Genomic DNA, 13,342 nt, shown 5'->3' with positions numbered 1-13,342 from the left:
GCGAAATTCTGATTTCGTTGCCTCAAAATTTAGGGACGTAAAGCCCAAACATGATTCAACGAGAGAATTTTGGCTTGCCTCGGCCGAATCAATCCTTTGCGCACTACATTACACATTCACTAAGGGCGATGTTATCATTAAGAATCCATCTCAGAAAGCCAAACAAAGCTCATCGACGTTTATCTTCAACACGCCGCAAACCGCGGATCAGAGGAGCTCCGACGCACCTTTGCACACAGAAATACACAGAAATGCGCACTAGCATGAGGTAGCTATAGCCAACGCTAAAATGAATGGGGTCCGTGGTGCAGAGCGCACGCGATATCATGCTCGGGAGGCGGTATGACCGTTGTTTTCCGTTTTGACGCGGGCGGAGCGTCCATTTGCCACCCCGGCTGGCGCTGCCCTGCGGGCCTCACCCACCGCCGGCCATTAGCTCGGCTCGAGCCAGCCACCGGTCAGCAGCGGAGGGTCAGCAGCCGCGCCGCGGCCGCCGTCCACCGGCGCCTGTTTACACGAGCGGCGGGCGCCACGGAGCCGTCGGGCCCGGCGTGGCAGCTCGCGCCGCCACGGAATGCGACGTCGCCCTGTGCACGCGCGCCTATAAACAGATGATGGCAGAGGGGGAGACAGGGCCCCCGAGCAGCGGTCTGACCCGGCCGGCTCGGCGTCCGTCACCGCGCAACCCGAGCGGCGCCCACGGGCTGACCGGGCGGGCCCACAGGCTGACCGGGTGGGCCCGCAGGCTGACCGAGCGGGCCCACGGCTGACCGGGCGGCGCTCACAGGCTGACCAGGCGGCGCCGATAGGCTGACCGGGCGGGCCCACAGGCTGACCGGGCGGGCCCACAGGCTGACCGGGCGGGCCCACAGGCTGACCGAGCGGGCCCACGGCTGACCGGGCGGCGCCCACGGCTGACCGGGCGGCGCTCACAGGCTGACCGGGCGACGCCGACAGGCTGACCGGGCGGGCCCACAGGCTGACCGAGCGGGTCCACAGGCTGACCGAGCGGCCCCATAGGCTGACCGGGCGGGCCCGCAGGCTGACCGAGCGGGCCCACAGGCTGACCGGGCGGGCCCACAGGTGTCATGTCATGCCATTGGGGCTTTACGACGCACTTAGCTGCTGAGGCTATATGGCGTCGCCTGCCTCTCACCCTGGCAGGAAGGGCGGGCACCGCGGGGAATCGAATCCCGTACCTCTGGTTTCCCAGACGTGCAGCGGCAATCGCAGACGCGTTGACTACTACACTACCGACGGGCCCACAGGCTGACCGGGTCCACCGACCCGGCAGGAAGTGGGGGGGGGGGGGGGGGGAGGGGCGTGGTAGTTCCTGGTCGAAACGGTTTGTCAGATGGAGGGAGAGAGGGGAGGGGGGGGGGGGGAGGTCAGAGCGCACTCTGATGTGAGTGTGATGCACTGATCTCGGGGGTGTTGCAAGGATTTGGGCGAACGCGAGATTTGGAGCCACTCCGCCCGGAAACGGGCATTTGTTGAAGTGAGCCGACAAGAACTTTTAACTCAGGTGCATACCTGAACACTGAAGGCTGTTTGGATTAAAGTCTGCCGTTCAAAGGCAAAAGGCCTAAGAGCTATTAATTAACATAACACTTACGCCTTTTTACCTTTGGACGGCAGAAGTATCATCAGCGGATGCATAGCGGTCTAGACAACGGCGACGTTTAAGGCCAAGTCCACTGTGCTCGTTCAATCCAGCGCCAATGGGTGTGATCCTTAGCCGTGCGAGACAGCATCAGATAAAACTGGGCCAAATATCCCTTTCCTGCCCAATTCAATCAACTCTTTTCATTTACAGATACCGGGTGCTGATGGTGCAGCGCCCCCCCCCCCCCCCCCCATGTTTTACTCGTACTGACGATGGTCAGCTGTGCAATGCTACTGTCTGATTCCATGAGGTCCGTGGTACATTTCAGATACTGCACAATGAGGAAGCAATCTATCGGCGTTTGTTCGTGTTCCAGAGTAACTTGTGTTTATTCACGGCTAAAACGCAGACTATTTCCATGTAGCATACAATGTATAAAGATAGCCTGGCAGGCGGACAAGGATGCCCTTAAGCCAGGCATTTCCGAAAGCAATGATTTAGGTAAGTCAAGGCCAGGTGTGTGAATGAATCAAATGTTCATTTTCAGTTCGTTTAATGGGCATCAGCCATGATCTTATTCATCCTTGTTTAGACCCCACTTCACGCATATTCCTACGATACTTATGATGAACTACAACCATTTTCATCCCGGCGGTTTAAGCTCCGCGCTCGCGGTTAACAAGTTTCTGGGCACATGTATCTAGGCTCTTTCTTACCACGATCTCCTATAGCCTAACCCGCACCCATACCCAACGCCATATTCTTACCCTACGTCACACTCTTAACGTGGGTGATATCTTAACCCTACCTTACATCCTTACCCCAACCCATATTTTTACCCTGTCCTGCACCTTCACCATACACCATGTCCTCACCTTCCCATCAATTGCCCTAGAGCCCCTCGACGTCACAACAGCCTAAACAAAACATCCGCGAGTTTCGGTCAGATCTGGTCAGATGCGTTAAAGGCGTCAGAACAGGCCCAGACACTCATTCCTATATCTGGACTGAGTTCACAGGTGTGCAATTGGAAAACAAAACCACCATTTGTCGCTGGTAGCATTTCATAATACAAGCGCAAAGCGTTACTGGAGGTCTCAGCGTACAATTTATTACGGGTCATCTGGTACCGGCCACACTAAGCATTTTCTGAAATACTGCTCGGTACCAGTGTCGGGCAAGCAAGGTACACTTTATAAAAAGTCGACTGTTCCTGTCAGCCAAACGTTTTTGCCTGTCGAATGTTTTGTCAGTCGAGCGTTTTTGTCCTTTGCTTGGCCTCTCGGCTCAGCTTGGCCCGCCAGCTGCTGTGACTCCGAGCGCAGGACACGCTTTCCAGCGCGCGGGGTACGCTTCCCAGCGCACGGAGCACGCTTGCCAACGCGCGGAGGACGCTTCGCGGCGCGCGGGGTACGCTTTCCAGCGCGCATAGCATGCTTCCCAACGCGCGGGGTACGTTCCCAGCGCGCGGGGTAAGCTTCCCAGCGCACGGAGCATGCTTGCCAACGCGAGGGGTACGCTTCCCAGCGCGCGGGGTAAGCTTCCAGCGCGCGGGGTACGCTCCCAGCGCGCGGAGCACACGTTCAAACGCGCGGGGTACGCTTCTCCACGCGTCTCAGCGGGCAGGTAGCTGTTAAACATGACTATTGATGAGCCATAGGCCGACATATGGGTGCGGGTCTCACTGGACTCGGGACCGATTGCGGACTCATGACCGTGCGGGGCTAGGACTCTGCATCCACATAATGGTGGTCAGTATTTTAGATCAATGACGCATACTTTGAAAAAAGGGGCTGACGTACTCGAGCTCGGACTCATCATGTCATGAATCTCATGGAATCTGATGCGGAGTCAATGGGCCCCCACTCAAGAAAAGTTTGAATAATAATATAGAAGCACGCACAAAGACCAGTAAACTAAAGTTGCCAATGAAACATCCGAAATTAGGAAGTAAACTTACTGTCACAGAAAACAGGCCAGCATAGTGACAAGGCCAGATGCGAGCATAATGTGCATCAATAGAGCCAACTTAAAGGGAATGTTCCACAGTTGTAGATATTAAATATTTAGAAAGATAAAGAAACATAATTTCTCCGTTAAGTAAATATGTCTCTCAATATCTCACTGTTTGATCACACCGACGTTCCTTGTTCGACAATGATTGAGAGCCAACTGACGGCCGTTATATCTGGAAATCATGCTCACGGACGCCAGATATGAACGGTTCGACAATTATACGTGTATTTGCTTTGTTCGCCGCATGGCTAATGGAATGACAGTATTTGAATGGCATAAGTATTGCGTCACGGATGCCTGGATGACCTTGAACTAGTCCTCTCGAAAGAGTTCGCACATCTTCGCGGGCGTGTAGCTCAGAAACTAGATGGGCTTAGGTCTTAAGATGGGCAGGGATGCCAGCTGCACCGAATGCTTTTCAAGATGAATATTTAACCGACGTATTTCGTGTACGGTCTGTCCGTGGTTGCTAAGTTGATAAATTGGGAGAGGGCTCTAGTTCAGTATTTTTATGACGTCATATTTTATGCATATCTTTTGCGACAGAACAGTTACGCAGCTTATTCCCAATACCACGTAGAGGTCCTCATAGCGCTCTTCATCGCGCTTTGAGGACCCCTACGTGGTATTGGGAAATAAGCCGTGTAAGCTTTGGCGTGCGATGCCACACTTAGCTGTGATGCCTTCTTCAGCACAGTAAAACTGAGATGTATAAACCCTGGTTTGGATACTATTAATTGATAAGCTTTTTACGGACATGCCACAGGACAAGGCTCGGGCCCCTGTGGATGCTATAGGCACGTTAAACACTCTGTACTGTTTCATACTGCATACAGACTTTCGTGGTCCCGGTAAAACCACGGGCACTCAAACCAGACGGGTATATTCTCGGGCTGGAAACAAAATTAAGAAAAACAACGGTGTATGTTTGGACACGGGCAAAAAATAGCAAACTACGGGCATGATAACTGGTGCCAGGGCATCAAAGTACTGCTAGTTTGCCAGTAGCTCCACTCTCAAATATAATTTTTGCACAAACCTGAGTAGCACAAAATTTCACCCGCGATGGCTGCTAATGCTGCTTTGATCCGAGGTCAAGGAAGAGATTGAAGATTACTGATAATTTGCTATCCCACACCTGTCACGTACTTTGACACACTTTTTCTGGTGGCGGCGTTTAGCTCGTTTTTTATACTTTTTCTCTCTCCATCTTGCAGTGAGTTTTTAACAGGCATTCGTATCGCTTTAACACAGTGAGTGAACGTCGTTATGCTATGATATCAGTAACATCTGCGTGAACGACTTACGGTTGAATACCCTCATCTCATCTTGCGTACACTGCTGAGTATCTGTCTACCTGACCAACCGTATAGCTGAAATTCATTTTGCTTCTTGTGACTCGCTCCCAATGGAATGTGTTACCGTTTCTGACGCCTCGCGTGCTCAAAATGAAGCGTGCAGGTTCAGGCTGGGTTCCGATCGTGTCACGCAGAGCTTCGGCAGCCCTGAGCCCGGTATCACCGGGATGGGGCCGGCTGCGGGATACAGTGCTGGGAACAGTTGTGTCCTCATATGAAACAAGTGCCGCTGTTGCGAATATAAATCAAATGCAACTCAGAGTGACTACTGGTTGTGTTTTTGCGGGCACTAACGCAGTTCATTTATTTTGGTGCCTTCCAAGATGACCGCCAACGTTTTTTACGGACATTGCATCGGGTCTTTTGGACGCATTTGAACACACGTCATCAATACCGTTAGGACCATCAGAAAACTAGAGATTTTCGGAGTTTGTAGTCTATAATCCAAAGGCCTTAGTGGAGCGAAGGGCGAGTGACTGCCATCACATATTCTACATATCTGACTTGAAGGGTTCAATTTGCACAACCGCACACATCGCCAAAAAGGGAAAACAAGTTATAATTTTTCCGATAAAGCCAGCCGCTTTCAAGGCCGGACGATACTTTTTTTAGTTTTAAGAGATTGACCTTGCGCTTCAGGACACCTGGGGGTCATTAAGCATTTCGATCATGAACTCCTAACCGCATCTGGCGCACCCTTCTGGTGTTTCAGAATGCCCCGGGGATGTCATTTTGCGTCCCCAACGCACTTTTTCCATTCTTCTGACACCAAATCCTGTGGATCACAGGTGCGATATTATGCTCGTTGGTAACTGTCCTCGGTCTGGATGGTCCTGACGCTGCCTATAGTCCTTGAAATGTTACCAATAAAAACTGGAGCCACAAATGACCGCCAACAATTCACTCAGCTGTGTGGTAGAGGCGGAACACGGGCGTGGCTAGTGGCCACTGGGTACCACTCTCAGCCCTGAATCTGTCCGGGTACCACTCTCAGCCCTGAATCTGTCTGGGTACCACTCTCAGCCCTGAATCTGTCCGGGTACCACTCTCAGCCCTGAATCTGTCCGGGTACCACTCTCAGCCCTGAATCTGTCCGGGTACCACTCTCAGCCCTGAATCTGTCTGGGTACCACTCTCAGCCCTGAATCTGTCTGGGTACCACTCTCAGCCCTGAATCTGTCCGGGTACCACTCTCAGCCCTGAATCTGTCCGGGTACCACTCTCAGCCCTGAATCTGTCCGGGTACCACTCTCAGCCCTGAATCTGTCCGGGTACCACTCTCAGCCCTGAATCTGTCCGGGTACCACTCTCAGCCCTGAATCTGTCCGGGTACCACTCTCAGCCCTGAATCTGTCCGGGTACCACTCTCAGCCCTGAATCTGTCCGGGTACCACTCTCAGCCCTGAATCTGTCCGGGTACCACTCTCAGCCCTGAATCTGTCCGGGTACCACTCTCAGCCCTGAATCTGTCCGGGCACCACTCTCAGCCCTGAATCTGTCCGGGTACCACTCTCAGCCCTGAATCTGTCCGGGTACCACTCTCAGCCCTGAATCTGTCCGGGTACCACTCTCAGCCCTGAATCTGTCGGAAGTCACCGTGAGAGGCTGTGAAATTGCCCATGTGAATATAAGCTAATGTGTATAGAAAAGTGGCTAACTTCTGGTCTTACTGCCTCTGGTGGTAGACCAGAGGCAGTTAGACCAGAAGTAAAGTCCAGGAGACACATACTAACCGCTTAAGAAGGAATCTTTCCAACCGACTTCCATCGTAACGCATAATTGGATAATGGATGTCTCTCGAAAAATGTGGCCTTCTCGTGCTAGCTGCGAAATGTTGGAAGTTTACTGGAAACGCGCTTGCCTATAAACAGCAAGACGTTTGGAAGGGAAGGAGGAGGGGCGGGGGGAGGGGATGGTCAATCCAAGTCCGAACATTTTTAGCTGGCGAGGAGCGTCACTCTGCAGAAAATGTACACCGTGCATTGGCGAGGTCAAGGCATCCATATCGACACATTCAGAAAAGTGGCGCAACTGATGATGGCCAAGTTAATGTTGTATGAAACATACAGCGTCCTTAAAGTGATGGCAAGCTTCAGCAGCCAAATTGCCACAGACTTATCGCACAAAGCATCACACGATTACTTATTGACCGTAAATGCTGAAGCACATCAGAAACATTTATATGAATGACCGACAAGTTACATGCCTTTACGTCGTGCGTGTCCAATTGTTAGAAAAGTACCATGAAAACACGGTGTGTGTGTGTCAAACTAGCACAATGCTCACTTAACCCGAGGGGCGAACGCCCCAGGCCACAGAGGTTCCGTCTACTTTCCCATACTGGTTGCCTCATTTTCCAATCACACTCACCAGAATCGGATTTAGATTCAGGTGTGTACTCGTCAGGGATACACATCCTAGACCGGAGCAGCTCTTTTATGTCAGAAACTTCACGAGGCATTGGTACAATCTCCTTCCATTTTCGAACTTTGAGCGCCTCCAAGATGAGGAAAAACCCATCGCTCCACTCGCGTTCTGCAGATCGATTGAATTTGAGCCGTTCCACAGACGGCCGGCCGCCTCTCTTCGCGGCCCGATCCAATCCTATCGGAGCGGTGGCGTCGCCAGGCGGCCACACTTTACCAACTGGACAAAGCCCCATAGGATAATGGGGAGTCCCGCCCGCCGCCTACCATTCGAAGGTCACGTGACGTGTCACCACAGGCGACAAAAAATTGGCCGCGCGGCCGGACGAGCGGGCGCTGGCGTCGCTTGGACGCTGCTCTCGCGCAAGCCCCGCTGTACCGCACCGCCGCAGTGGCTGGCTGGGGCAGGGGCGAGACCCCACCGCGCTCGCTGGGCACAGGCGGTGGCCGTGGTGCGCGCCCCTGCCGGCCGTCGGCGGCGGCAGCCCGCGGGAACCAGCCCCTCACACACACCACAGCTCGCCCCACCCCACCTAGTGCTGAGACCACGGCTGCAGAGCAGCAGCAGCGCGACGCGCGGTACTCACGGGAGAAGGCTGGGCGTGCGGTGTGGACGAACCGGCGCTGCCTCCGGCTTCTCGCGGCGCGGCCGCACAGACTCCCGGCTTTTGTCCGGCCGGCCGGCTCGGCTGCGTCGATCATGGCCGCCCGCGTTCACCGGCGCCCCGGAAAGGCGGCCCGCGCGCAGCCGGCCGGCCGGCCCGGCCGCTGCCGGCCAACGCGCCTCGGGCGGCGGTTTCGCACGGCGAATGCGTGATGCAAATGCGCCGATTCTAATTGTGTAAGCGCAGGGATGGTTGTGCATGGGTGGTGCGCTTTGGTGTAGAGGTGAAGGGAAAAATTCAGGGAGCTCGGTGCCGAAAGTGGACTCCACTCACCTCTAACTCACTGTTTTTACAGGCTTTGCGGATTTGTACTGGTCATCAGGTCATCCGGGGCGAGGTTACCTTTTCAGTCGCCGGCATTCCGGATCCTAGCTTGGAGGAGAAAGTGGGTCAAAGTTGGGGAGAAACGCGCTTTTGGCGCATTTGGAAGGAAGGCTAGTCATTTCCTCTTGCTCAGCCACTCTTCCCCGACGTACTTTGCGTGATTACGCCTCTGTTGACACCATCGTTGGCTAAGTAAGCGATCGGAAGTTGTCCCGCAGGTTGTGCTCTCTTAATACAAGTTGGAGGGGCCTGCGTACCGATAAGGCCAGTGACCATGCCTCCTGTGGTTGGCGTGATCCCGTGGGCAGTGAGCTGCGGTTCCTGTGCTTGCAGCTCCGTCGGACCTACCCACTGCGCTCGTTGGGCTGTGAAAATAAGCCCCTGCCTGCTCGAGGGTCCGGAAGTGGCGAAGGGGCTTTTCGTGCCTGAGCAAAGCATGACAAAATACATACCTAAAGCATAACAAAATCATCGATTCACAGAAAAAGGCCGGCTCTGAAAATGGGATTCCCATACTAGACCAGAGCCGTATCAGGGACAAGTTTTCAGTTCGCCCTAATTAATTCTGGACATCGTGCGAGACTGCCATTTGTCGTTGCCATCGCGCACCACCTGTTGCGAAAATTATCGTTTTAAAATATCATGCTAGGAGCAGAATCATAGATGTCACCCAAAAATGTCATGCACAGAGCAATTTATCGTACATGGAAATCATCGGAAGCCAAGTTAACTTTACACACTGCTGTGATACATCAAGACCTACGGCAAGCTATTGACAAAGCCATTGGGGAAACGCGGTCACTGACCCAACAGCGCTAGTTTCATGGAATAAACGGCATTGCATCGACATTGGCATTGTGGTTACTGAGATCCATCTTGGCAAAACCAGCTTCGGTTGGAACGTGGCCATTTCGCTTGGGAAAGGGCATGTCACGAATCGAGGCGCCATGAATTTCAATCGCTATAATATTGAGAAATGTGCCTGCCGGAGGACCTAAAGCCACATGGTGATGCATTATGACGGGACGTAAAAGCTGAAATACGTGAGTTGTTCAGTGTATTAATGAGGCATATCATCCACACAGATAAAACAGTAGTAATAGCCTTATTCCTCGGAGAAAAACCAGGAGAATGGAAATATAGCTGGGTTGATATTTCGGCAACATAACTTTATCGGAACAATAGCAAAAGTGAATTCAAAATTGCCTGCCGATGATTCAACTCGATCTTTCAGGCTTTTTTGAAACAGCAAGCCACAATTTTTACAGGACACCAACATCCGGGGGATTAAACAAACAGCAATTTTCAGCCATTACCACGATGAAGTGCCCATCTAAGAATTAGAAATCGCGAACATATGTGTACATACAAACGAATTTAAGCAAATAAGCATCACGCATCACGCTTCATTCAAACACGCAAGCGAGTTGAAATAAACAGGCATCGCGCATCGCGCATCAATTATACCTGCAAGCGATTTCGATTGAACAGGCATCGCACATCACGCGTCAGGCATCACTTTCACATGAAAACAACGTTAAGATAGCACACATCACACATAAAGGCGCATATTATGTTCGCATAACCGGTCATGGTGAACCCTGTACGTCAAGATTAAGTCGCCGTTGTTATAAGAATAGATTCACTTACTTTCCTGACTGGATGATCCTGTGCTCTGTAGATGACTTCGAGTTCTAAAGGAGCATGGGTCCATACTTCCCTCGATTTCAGCCCGAGCGCGTGTTTTGCCAAAAAGAAAAAAAAATGGTTACCGAATGAGGTATTCCCTGTTTTGTTTTTAGCGTCTACCAGGTGTTCACCACTCTCAAACGAATATGGCGCATGCATGGCCTCCCCGACAAAGACTATGTCCCTCCCATGTCTTTCATACAGTCTACATGTGACTACAAGGTGATATGTGCCTTTATGTGTGATGTGTGCTGCCTTTAAGTCGTTTACATGTGTAAGTGATGCCTGACGCGTGATATGCGATGCCTGTTCAATTGAAATCACTTGCATGTGTAATTGATGCACGATGCGTGATGTCTGTTTACTTTAACTCGCTTGCATTTTTTAATGAAGTGTGATGCGTGATGCCTATGGACTTGAATTCTTTTGCATGTAGACGTATGTTCGCGTATTCTAATTCTTAGATACGCACTATATCGTGGTAATGGCTGCCAATCGCGCTCTTTGTTTTATCCCCTGAATGTTGATGTCCTTTAAAAACTGTGGCTTTTCGTTTAAAAACAAACTGAAAAATCGAGCAGGATCATGGGCAGGCAATTTTGAATTCACTCCTGCTATTGCTTAGATAAAGGCATGCTGTCGAAATATCAACCCTACTATATCTCCATTCTCGTGGACTTTCTCTGAAGAATAAACCTATCACTACTGTCTTATCTCAAACTGAAATACAATGTAATCTTGGTTACGTTGATCATTGGTATCTTTCACTTTCTTACCTTCTCAGTTATTACTGGTCCAAATGATTATACGTGTTCCGTGCCGTGTATTTCTAATGGGGACACTTTTACGCACGGTTGCATAAAGTATGACGAAACCTCACCTCGGATAGATGATCCTGGGTTTTATTTTGTTGTGGTGCTATCAGGGACGCCTATCAGTAATGCTCCTGGGTTTTATTTTGTTGCGGTGCTATCAGGGACGCCTATCAGTGGTGCTGTCAGAGACCTGATCCAACACCGACACGCCTCATGCCAACTGACTCACTCCTGGACCGCATCACCACCAACGCGCAAGACCTGGAGTCCGCTGTCAGTCAGAGAACCACCGGAGCCGGGCACCGATCTTCTTCCATCATTGTGTATGCTCCCTTCACTCTCCGCAGCTGCCCCGCGCCGTTTACGGAGCACCCACGGCACAAGGAGGGCTAGGATGTCACCATACGCTTGTTTGTGCAAAAAATTGCTTGTAGAATAAAACATGTACAGGTTTTAGCTGGGCCACATGGTATGAACAGTATCTTCCTATAGACAGAGCATATTTTTTGCAATCTTTCACGACTTACTTGTGTGTCTGATATTGTTTTTTATTAAGCCACAAACTTCCGGTGCACTCGGGAGACCCCGCTCAGCGTTCCAGGCATCTGTGCTCACGGATAAGAAGGGATGTTTTGGGTACGCTCGCTACGTACGTACGTACGCTACGCTCACACGACTGAGGAGCAGAAGAAACAGGCACCGCTCTTGGCATCTGTGATATAAGAACTGTTTTCTTTATGGCGGGGGGAGGGGGTAAGCCGCATTGTGATGTGCTGTGATGCAGGCGGCCATGATATTTTTTTAGACTAGTCCGAACGTCTTGATTTGAAGTATTCATGCGGTGAGCACCCGCGCTAAGAACTGCTTGCTGCTCTGAGCTCTGACCCCACTATCCGATCGCAAAGCCCCGGGTCAACAGCGGCGTTCCGGGGCCAAAGCTAACGTGCCGCAATGCTCGGCACGGCCCCGCCCCGCTCTCTGACATTGCCTAGCCGTTAGTGCGGCCGCTGCCACCGACCGCAGGCTATCCGGTCAGGAGCACATAGCAAACGCCTAGAAAGACTCAAACCGGGCAGGTAAACCGAAGACCAGGCACTGTAACCAACTGAGGTCTCGGGGCGTGCTCTTGATTACATTTCGTAACGGGGCGGTATAAAGGACGGTTTGGTAGCATGTCCTCCACCTAGTTGTGCTAAAAAGGGTATTAAGGAATATAACCAAAACATTCTGAGCGGTGTCTTACATGGCGAAACAACTATTGCTGATATCTGGCCTCTGCGAAGAGATCCGACTATGAGCAAAGTTTCCAAGTGCCGTGTTTTGCCACAGTACCCAATGGATTATTGATCCAAGAAACCATTGGAGTGGTTGAGGCCGTAGCTAGACAGCTAAAACATTACATTCAGGCGGTAGGTAAGGCTCCATATAAACTGATGCATATGAATTTGTTAGGTATCTAGGTTGTGACCTATGGGTTAAATAAGGTGAAACATGATCAAGATTAAGATCGTGTCCGAGAAGGTCCGTGGCCTACCGTAAATGTCGACTTATTGTCTCGGTGGCAATAAGTCACAGCATTCATTTCAGGCAATCATTGGCAGCAAATTCACCGGTGACATCATTTGGGTACATTTCATCACTGATATAACATGTCCATGCACAGCTGATAACATGTACCGCCCGACATCTTGGAAGAAAGTTAGCGCCGCCCCGAAACGCTAACCAGCTGACGCTAAGTATGCTGCGACATACGCGACTCATGTACTTACTCATCGATCAGTATGACATTCATATAACTATGGTTATACCGTAAGACCTAATACACACATGTCCATCGAGCACTTGAAACACACTTTCAATTATTGCAGCAACAGAATTGTCGAGTTCACCACGACATGGATGCCCGTCTGCAGGCGGAGGGGGTTTTGCAAGAAATAAATAGGAAATAGTACGCATGCATCAAGTAGGTATGCAGTTGTTTGTAAGCAAATATACCCAAGGGATTAATTTTCTGATGATCGAAACACGTACACAAATAATGCGTACACACTTACATGCTTGCTGTAATTATGCCATCCGTTATCCTTGACTTACATTTGCGCCCGTTATTGACGTACAACAATTACTTAAGACATTTCGCCTTGCAAACATTTGCACGCGCGAACATGTTCGTTGCAATTTTTTCACGAAACAGGCTGGGTTTTTGTTTGTTTCTGGTTCAGAGCCCTTTCGACCAGAAACTTTGCTCAGGTAGGGGGGGGGGGGGCAATTTGACCCTCCCGCTGATATTTCGGAAACTAAGAGAGCTAGAGATCCCAAATTTGCAGGGCGTGTTGACCTGTACGTGAACTCATTTGAGTGAAAGTTTCAGGTTCTAAATCATGACCTTCGGGTCAAAAAGGGTAAGACAGTGTCAAGTTCAAGGTTGGTCTCCAAAGTGCCC

General features: G+C 51.1%; 1 protein-coding gene across 1 annotated transcript in view; it reads right to left on the bottom strand.

Annotated features, from left to right (window-relative positions):
* The window catches only part of LOC119106585 (homeobox protein PKNOX2), a 38,073-nt gene extending 30,003 nt beyond the window's left edge, over positions 1-8,070 (bottom strand). The window contains exon 1 of the mRNA XM_037230154.1: positions 7,994-8,070. The gene's annotated coding sequence lies outside the window, so the exon portion shown is untranslated. The remainder of the gene's footprint in view (positions 1-7,993) is intronic.
* Positions 8,071-13,342: the final 5,272 nt, after the last annotated feature.

Source organism: Pollicipes pollicipes, unplaced genomic scaffold, assembly GCF_011947565.3.
Source record: "Pollicipes pollicipes isolate AB1234 unplaced genomic scaffold, Ppol_2.1 Scaffold_2555;HRSCAF=2994_pilon_pilon_pilon, whole genome shotgun sequence".
Taxonomy (NCBI): domain Eukaryota; kingdom Metazoa; phylum Arthropoda; class Thecostraca; order Pollicipedomorpha; family Pollicipedidae; genus Pollicipes; species Pollicipes pollicipes.
The sequence above is the reverse complement of the archived record's forward strand: the minus strand, read 5'-3'. Positions and strand labels throughout refer to the sequence as shown.